This window comes from Alligator sinensis, unplaced genomic scaffold (genome assembly GCF_000455745.1).
Source record: "Alligator sinensis unplaced genomic scaffold, ASM45574v1 scaffold743_1, whole genome shotgun sequence".
Lineage (NCBI taxonomy): Eukaryota > Metazoa > Chordata > Crocodylia > Alligatoridae > Alligator > Alligator sinensis.
Window position 1 is genome coordinate 187,386 of NW_005842512.1, and position 6,403 is coordinate 193,788.

Here is a 6,403-nt window from a genome sequence, read left to right on the forward strand (position 1 = left end):
AAATGCAGCTGACACTGGAAAAAGTCCTTTCGCTAAAAAGTTTTTACGAGATCTATGAGAAAAAGGATTCCACATCTAGGACTTTTGCTGGGGAAAATAAACAATCAAACCTCCTAACCAAAAACTACAGAAAGCCCATAACTGTTCACATCCCTCCCACTCATTGGGGAGCTGTAATAGTCAAGACATAACATGCATTAGGGTAAAGAATACATATAGTACACAACTGCAGCTAACATACCTAATTTTGTAACTGGTGCCCCAAATCCTGCAAGTACTCATGCACACCTTTAGCTTTAAGCATGTGAGTTTAATTCCATTAAAGTCATAAGAAAGGTGTAAATTGTTATCAGTGTGGCTACTTGTTCACAGAGTTCAGCACATGTGTAAGCATTTGCTTCCTTCTGCACCTGTGAATACCAAGCAGAGCAAAAAACACCATGGTCTAGGCTTAATCAGGGAACAAACTATATCAAAACTGTTAAGTGAATTTACAAAGTCCAGTCAAAGTAAAAGGTTGGTTGATATGGTTGTGTAACAGGAGTTGGAGAAAATATCTGCATATGTTCCATAGCATCATAGTTTATTTAAAAAAAAAAAAGCTTTCCAAGGGGGAAAACCAGTGGAGTTGCATATTCCTCAGAGAGCTTCCTCCTGGATTCCACATTTGCTTCCCTTTCTCTCTTAATAGATCACAGTTAGTTTTAGTGAAGAGGTTTTGTCCTGGAACAAGGATCTTATTAGGGAGAATTATTCTGAGTTGTGATAAGGTTGAAGATCTGAATCAGATACAGTTTCACAAAGGCTGTCTTCTTTATAGTAAGTATTTTTCTCTTGTTGTTGAGCCGGTGAATTTACAGCTGAAAAGTTCATTTGCTTGTGTCTTTTTTTTTTTTTTTTAAGGTATAACTGAGTCTTCCATCCATCTCTGATCAGAAATGACTGACCTGCACACCCTAACCGTTCACAACAATTAAGACATAAACCTGCTGCAGGAAAACAGGTTCTCTTTCATGCCTATATCACAAAAGGTGTACGTGGATTTGGGGGTGGGGAGAGGGTTTTGGTTTGGGTTAATCCTGATTAGGTGATGGTTAAAGAGAATTTAAACTTTGCCACTATTTTACTTTCTAACATTTGCTAAATGCATCTGTTACTTTTATACCTCTAGAAAGATAAGAGAGCTACATTATTAATACATTTAAATACATATACTTATAAATCAATTGGGCTATTTCCTGTGCTGTACTAACTTCTGGTACTGTTCCCTCCTTTTTGAGAGGCAGTCATTTCCTGCTGAGACATCTTACTTGTTTGCTCTTTTTTGGTCTTTGCCAAGAGAGTACACTTCTGTTGTATCTCTTCACTTGGGTATTGAATTCTAACTTTTTCTTTACCAGCGAGTAGATCAGGCCAATACATTGCATCCCAGCTTCAAATAGAAAGATCTGTACCTTTGACTGATAGTGCTTATGGGGTAGATTTTATTTTTTTTTATCCACAACGGCTACAAGTTTTTGTATGCTAGATTATTTATGAATTCACATTGGGGTGCAAAGGTGTTAATGAAAACAAACAAAAAAACAAATACCAAAATATCAAATATCAAAATCCCCTCAGACAAACTACCTACAAACATGTAATGCTACAACTTGGTCCCCTGGTTACTTTAAAGGACTAAATGTGCAGCTTTTTAGAAGGGGTTGTCTTTGTATTTTGCTCTGAGAAGCACAGATATATTTTTCCATTGTTTTAATACTGACTAGTGCTTGTATGCATTATGGCTGCAGTGTATAATCTAGTAATCACCTGCATATAGCATAGACACTTCAGCCAGTTAATTTTGCTGTTTTCCCTTCTTCTGAAACTAAATCTTTAGTTTTTATTTCTGTGGAGAAGTCTGCTTAATGACAGAATAGTGATAGATTTCAAGGCCCAAAGGCCTATTTATCCAGTCTGTTCTCCAGTATGATACATGCTACTAAATTTCATTGAGTGGTTCCTCATGTAAGTGTACCTTAATTTTTTGTATCTGCCATAATGGGCTTCTTTTGCAGTTCTGAAGCCAGTTCCTTTGGTATACTAGCAAAAATACTCTCCCTAGATTATTAAGCCAGAGATTTCCAGTGATCCTATTTCCTTTAGAAATCTCACCTGACTTTAGAATTTTCTTTAGCAGGAGGTATGTTTGCAAGCTCTGCTCTACATTCACCAAAAGTACTTTTCATATCCTCTGAACCAAATTGCAGGGAATGTCTGAATATGTCTCAGGTCAGAAATGAACCTCCTGAGTCTTAAAATCTGGACTTCATTTGATACATTTTGTTGGTTTTCCCACAGAGTAGTTATATCCTCACTTTTGCTATCAAGCCTTTTGATTAAAGTCCATGATTTTATCATTTCTTTTCCCCCACAGGCATCTGTATCTTTCATTTTCAAAACTGTCCCTGTTAAAAGGCACACTTGAAGTTTAAACGCAACTGTCTAATTGTGAATACTGATAATGACCTTGCGGATTGATGGTTAGGGTGCTTGTGTGGGAGAGCTGGGTTTCCAAACCCCTCAGGCAGAGGGACGTGAACCTCACTTACCGATATCATTGATGAGCTCCCTAACCCCAAGATGGGGCCCACCACTGGATATTATATAGAGCCCAACACATGCTTGACACTGTCCAGCAAAGCTAAGCAGAGGAATGAATGCCTAGTTTTTGGACCTGATTGGGCATAGGCATAAGTTAAATGGTGAGCCAAGGTGCTTCTGGGCATGTGCCCAAGCAGAAATTTAGGAACCTGGGGATCTTTAAATAAAAAAATGATGGCATTTCTAGAGTATAAGCGCCTCAAGGGTTTGGTGGCAGGAGGACAGGGGGTTCAGGATCTCAATTTTGGACCTGTATGGCATTTGGGTTTCTAAGTCCCATTTCATAAATCTATATCTTCTTTTGGATCTGATCCTTAGTTTCTACTGATGTTTCTGAGCCCTTAATATTAAAAGCACAGCTCTATAGCTCTTAATTCCCTCCTACTGTAATTTTAAATAATTGATAAACATGCACCTGAAGATATAAAATAAAAAGATTCCTAATATTTCTTTTGGGAACTCACTAACATGAGTTAACAGAAGAAACCCTAAAAGCTATCACTTCAAAGTAATTGTTTTTACCACGACATTTTATTTTATTCTTGCTGTCAGGATAACTAGGAGTAGACAGCTCACCAGTTAACCAAATGCTACTAGCTACTGAATTCAGTGGTATCAAAGTAACTGCATTGTCAGGCTTTTTATTTATTTATAAACACCATATGCCTGTCATGTCAGAGGCACAGTGGACGTCATGTATTCATTCATTAGCCTGCTGAAAAAAAACACAGACCCCCTTGATTTTATTGCACACCAGTCATTCTTGCTAGGGCTTTCTTTCAATATTTGGTCACAGTGTTAAATTAGTAGATATTTCTGATGTTTGAATAAGGAACACAATTGATAAAATACTTATTGCTTAAAGATCTCCATTTTATACAGGGCTGAAAATTAAAAATTATTTCCTCTTTTGTCTGTCAAGTAAAAAACATCATTTTCGTTACTGGAATATGTATTTCTGCTGAAGTTCTATAAAACCTTAAGCTGTGAAAGCACTCATCTCATAATGTGAGACTCTGCTTTGTCTTGTAATCATTGCATTTCTGAACAACAGTCCCGTTAAAAAAAAAAGAACAAAATATCTAACCAATGTGCTGTTCCATATGTATAAATGAGAGAGAATCTGACTGCATGATATGGTATCTTAAATCCTCTGGTAGGCTAAAAAGGTGTCTGTAAAGTACACTTGCATTGTTATATTTACCGCTGTGTGGCAGACATAGAACCATCATTATCTAATTTCCAGTTCCTGACCAATGTACCATTGTTATCTATAGCATATTCTTGGGGGCACTGCCAGTTCCTGTTGTAATTTCTGTTGTAAAAAAACTTTTACTACTTCTCTTAGAAGATTATTACTCTGTCTTTTCAGACTTTACTGTAGGAGATATTTTCCCCTGATATCTGTTTATCTTGCTATTTTCCGCAGTGCATATCCACGTGGCATCCAAGCAATGATGAACCAGATTTTTCCTTCAACGAGCTTTAGAGTTATGTGACCATTGTAATCCTATGTTCCTCTAAACATTGACTGACACAGCCCAGTTTGGCAATCTAATGGGAATTTTGCCTCAATAGGGACTGCAGAAATAGGCTTAAAAGGTTCCAGTCCCTCAGTAAGCAAGAGTCAAAGCTTGTGAAACCAGGGGTGTAAGCCATACAGGAAATTATGAGGTAATAGGTATAGCTGAGATGTAAGATATGCCTGTAGTGGGGCTCAGAACAGAAGTAATGAGCGTGATTGGAGTAAGCTGGGGTAAGGGAACATGTGGACTGGCCTGCAGGAAAAGGTGACAGGAGATGCATTAGCCAAACAACAGGAGGCATGTTAAGTGAGACAATATATGCGAGCAAGAACATAAAGTGAGGACTAAGCTGTCCCAGGCTGCTGAAACTGAGCAAGGGATCAGAGCACATGCTGATCTGGGCAGAAATTCAGAGCTCCCACACGTTCCCCCCCACAAGACATGCCGGGTGGTAGGAGAATGTTCAACCCTTCAAAGAGAAATCAAGCAACGTGGAGGCATGAGCAGCCTCAGACACCTGTGGATTTGCAAACCCACTGAGATGCTAGCTGGAGTGGGAAAAGCAGAATCTGAGGCCCGTCTCGGTACACACTGACCTACCTGTTCTCATCGGGGCAGATCCAGAACAGTCATTTGCTAGCACTGTAGCTGGATGGCTGAAGGTAAAAACATAACTCTCTCTGTCCCACTCCCACACACATCCAGAGGACTGTTCATGCTTACTCCTATATAGTACCTGATAGGGTCATACATGCTCAGAGCTGCCTGCTGTGTCAGATCCCCAGAGACCACACTACCCATGCAACTCACTCCATGGCTGCACTGTAAATTGAGGAAGCGGTGAGGAAAAGTGTTGTGGGCAAAATTCTCAGTGGACAAAACCTGGCATAGTGCAGATGAATTACATGAAATCATGCCAATTTATATTGGCTCAGGATCTGGCCCCATATCAAGACAACACCTGAAGGCTAGCAACCAGAAATGCACTGAAGCCTAATAGTAGGGTGCATCCTAACTTAAAGCAAAGCAGGCATTTTAGGTGTGAAAGCAGAAGGTAAATGCATATGTAGGGTAAACGCTCATTCAGGGAAAAACTTGTTAACGCATGCAGGGGATCAGGTAGTGAGCTGTTGTGCCAATGGTTCACTACTGGGGAATCTCCTCTGTGAGCCACTAGTTGCTTGACACACGAATACCACCACCACCACCACACCATTGGATTCAGGAATTGACTTTCACACTCTTGCATCCTGTTATTTAATCCGGGCTGAATGGCCTCCAGAGAACTCGCTTCCACATCCACCTTAGGAATCTGACAAGCTCTACTTTACAGCCAAGGGATGCCACACACTCATTTCCTGAATTGAACTGAATGCTGGGTTTTGGTTTATTTTTAACAGGAGGAGTCAAAACTTGTATTTTTGTACTAAGCTGCTGTAATAAATGGAGTTTACAGGCCACTGAACTGTCACTCAGCTTGCCAGGCTCTGCAAATAAGGGACAGAATTTGCCCTTGTCATACAGTTACTGTGCTTCTGTGAGCTGCTGCATAGGCAGTGCCTGGTGTGTCCCAATGTGAACAAGGGAAACTATGTCCACAGACCTGTTATATCTCTTCCCATGCAGGATAAGGAATAAATGAAGCCCTGGCTCTGTCTCCTCCTCACCTAAGCATACTGGTCAGTGCATGCTAGGTGACTGATACTGCCTCTTGCCTGATGTGAAGGGAAGCTGGGGGAGGGAATTTTGACCGTGCATCAGCTCATGGATCACCGCTGCTATGTGCTACCCCATCCTTTAGGCTGACTGTAGTCTAGCCCATAATGAGGGCTAGACTCATTGAAGTTTAGCCCATAATGAGGTGGGGAGTTGTGAAGTAGGAGTAAGTAGTAAGGAGATCATGATAGAGGTGATGTTGGAACAAATTGTTTACATGTTCACTGACATTTTCTGTTTCAAAGTATGTTGGCACTCAAATGTTTTCAGTCTAAGCCTAGTCATCTCATAGATTTCATAGATTTCATAGACATCAGGGCTGGAAGGGCCCTCGAAAGATCATCGAGCCCAGCCCCCCGCCCAAAGGGCAGGAAGTCAGCTGGGGTCATAGGATCCCAGCAAGATAAGCATCCAGTTTCATCTTGAAGGTGTTCAATGAAGGCGCTTGAACCACCTCCGGTGGCAGGCTGTTCCAGACCTTGGGGGCTCGGACAGTAAAGAAATTCTTCCTTATGTCC

At 40.6% G+C, this 6,403-nt stretch overlaps 1 long non-coding RNA gene across 1 annotated transcript; it reads left to right on the forward strand.

The window, feature by feature from the left end:
* Window positions 1-392: 392 nt before the first annotated feature.
* On the forward strand, window positions 393-5,629 carry LOC102387711. Its single transcript, XR_324747.2, has 4 exons — window positions 393-516; window positions 692-819; window positions 904-1,003; window positions 4,073-5,629. It is a non-coding gene; the product is annotated as an uncharacterized LOC102387711 (long non-coding RNA).
* The last annotated feature ends 774 nt before the right edge of the window (window positions 5,630-6,403 follow it).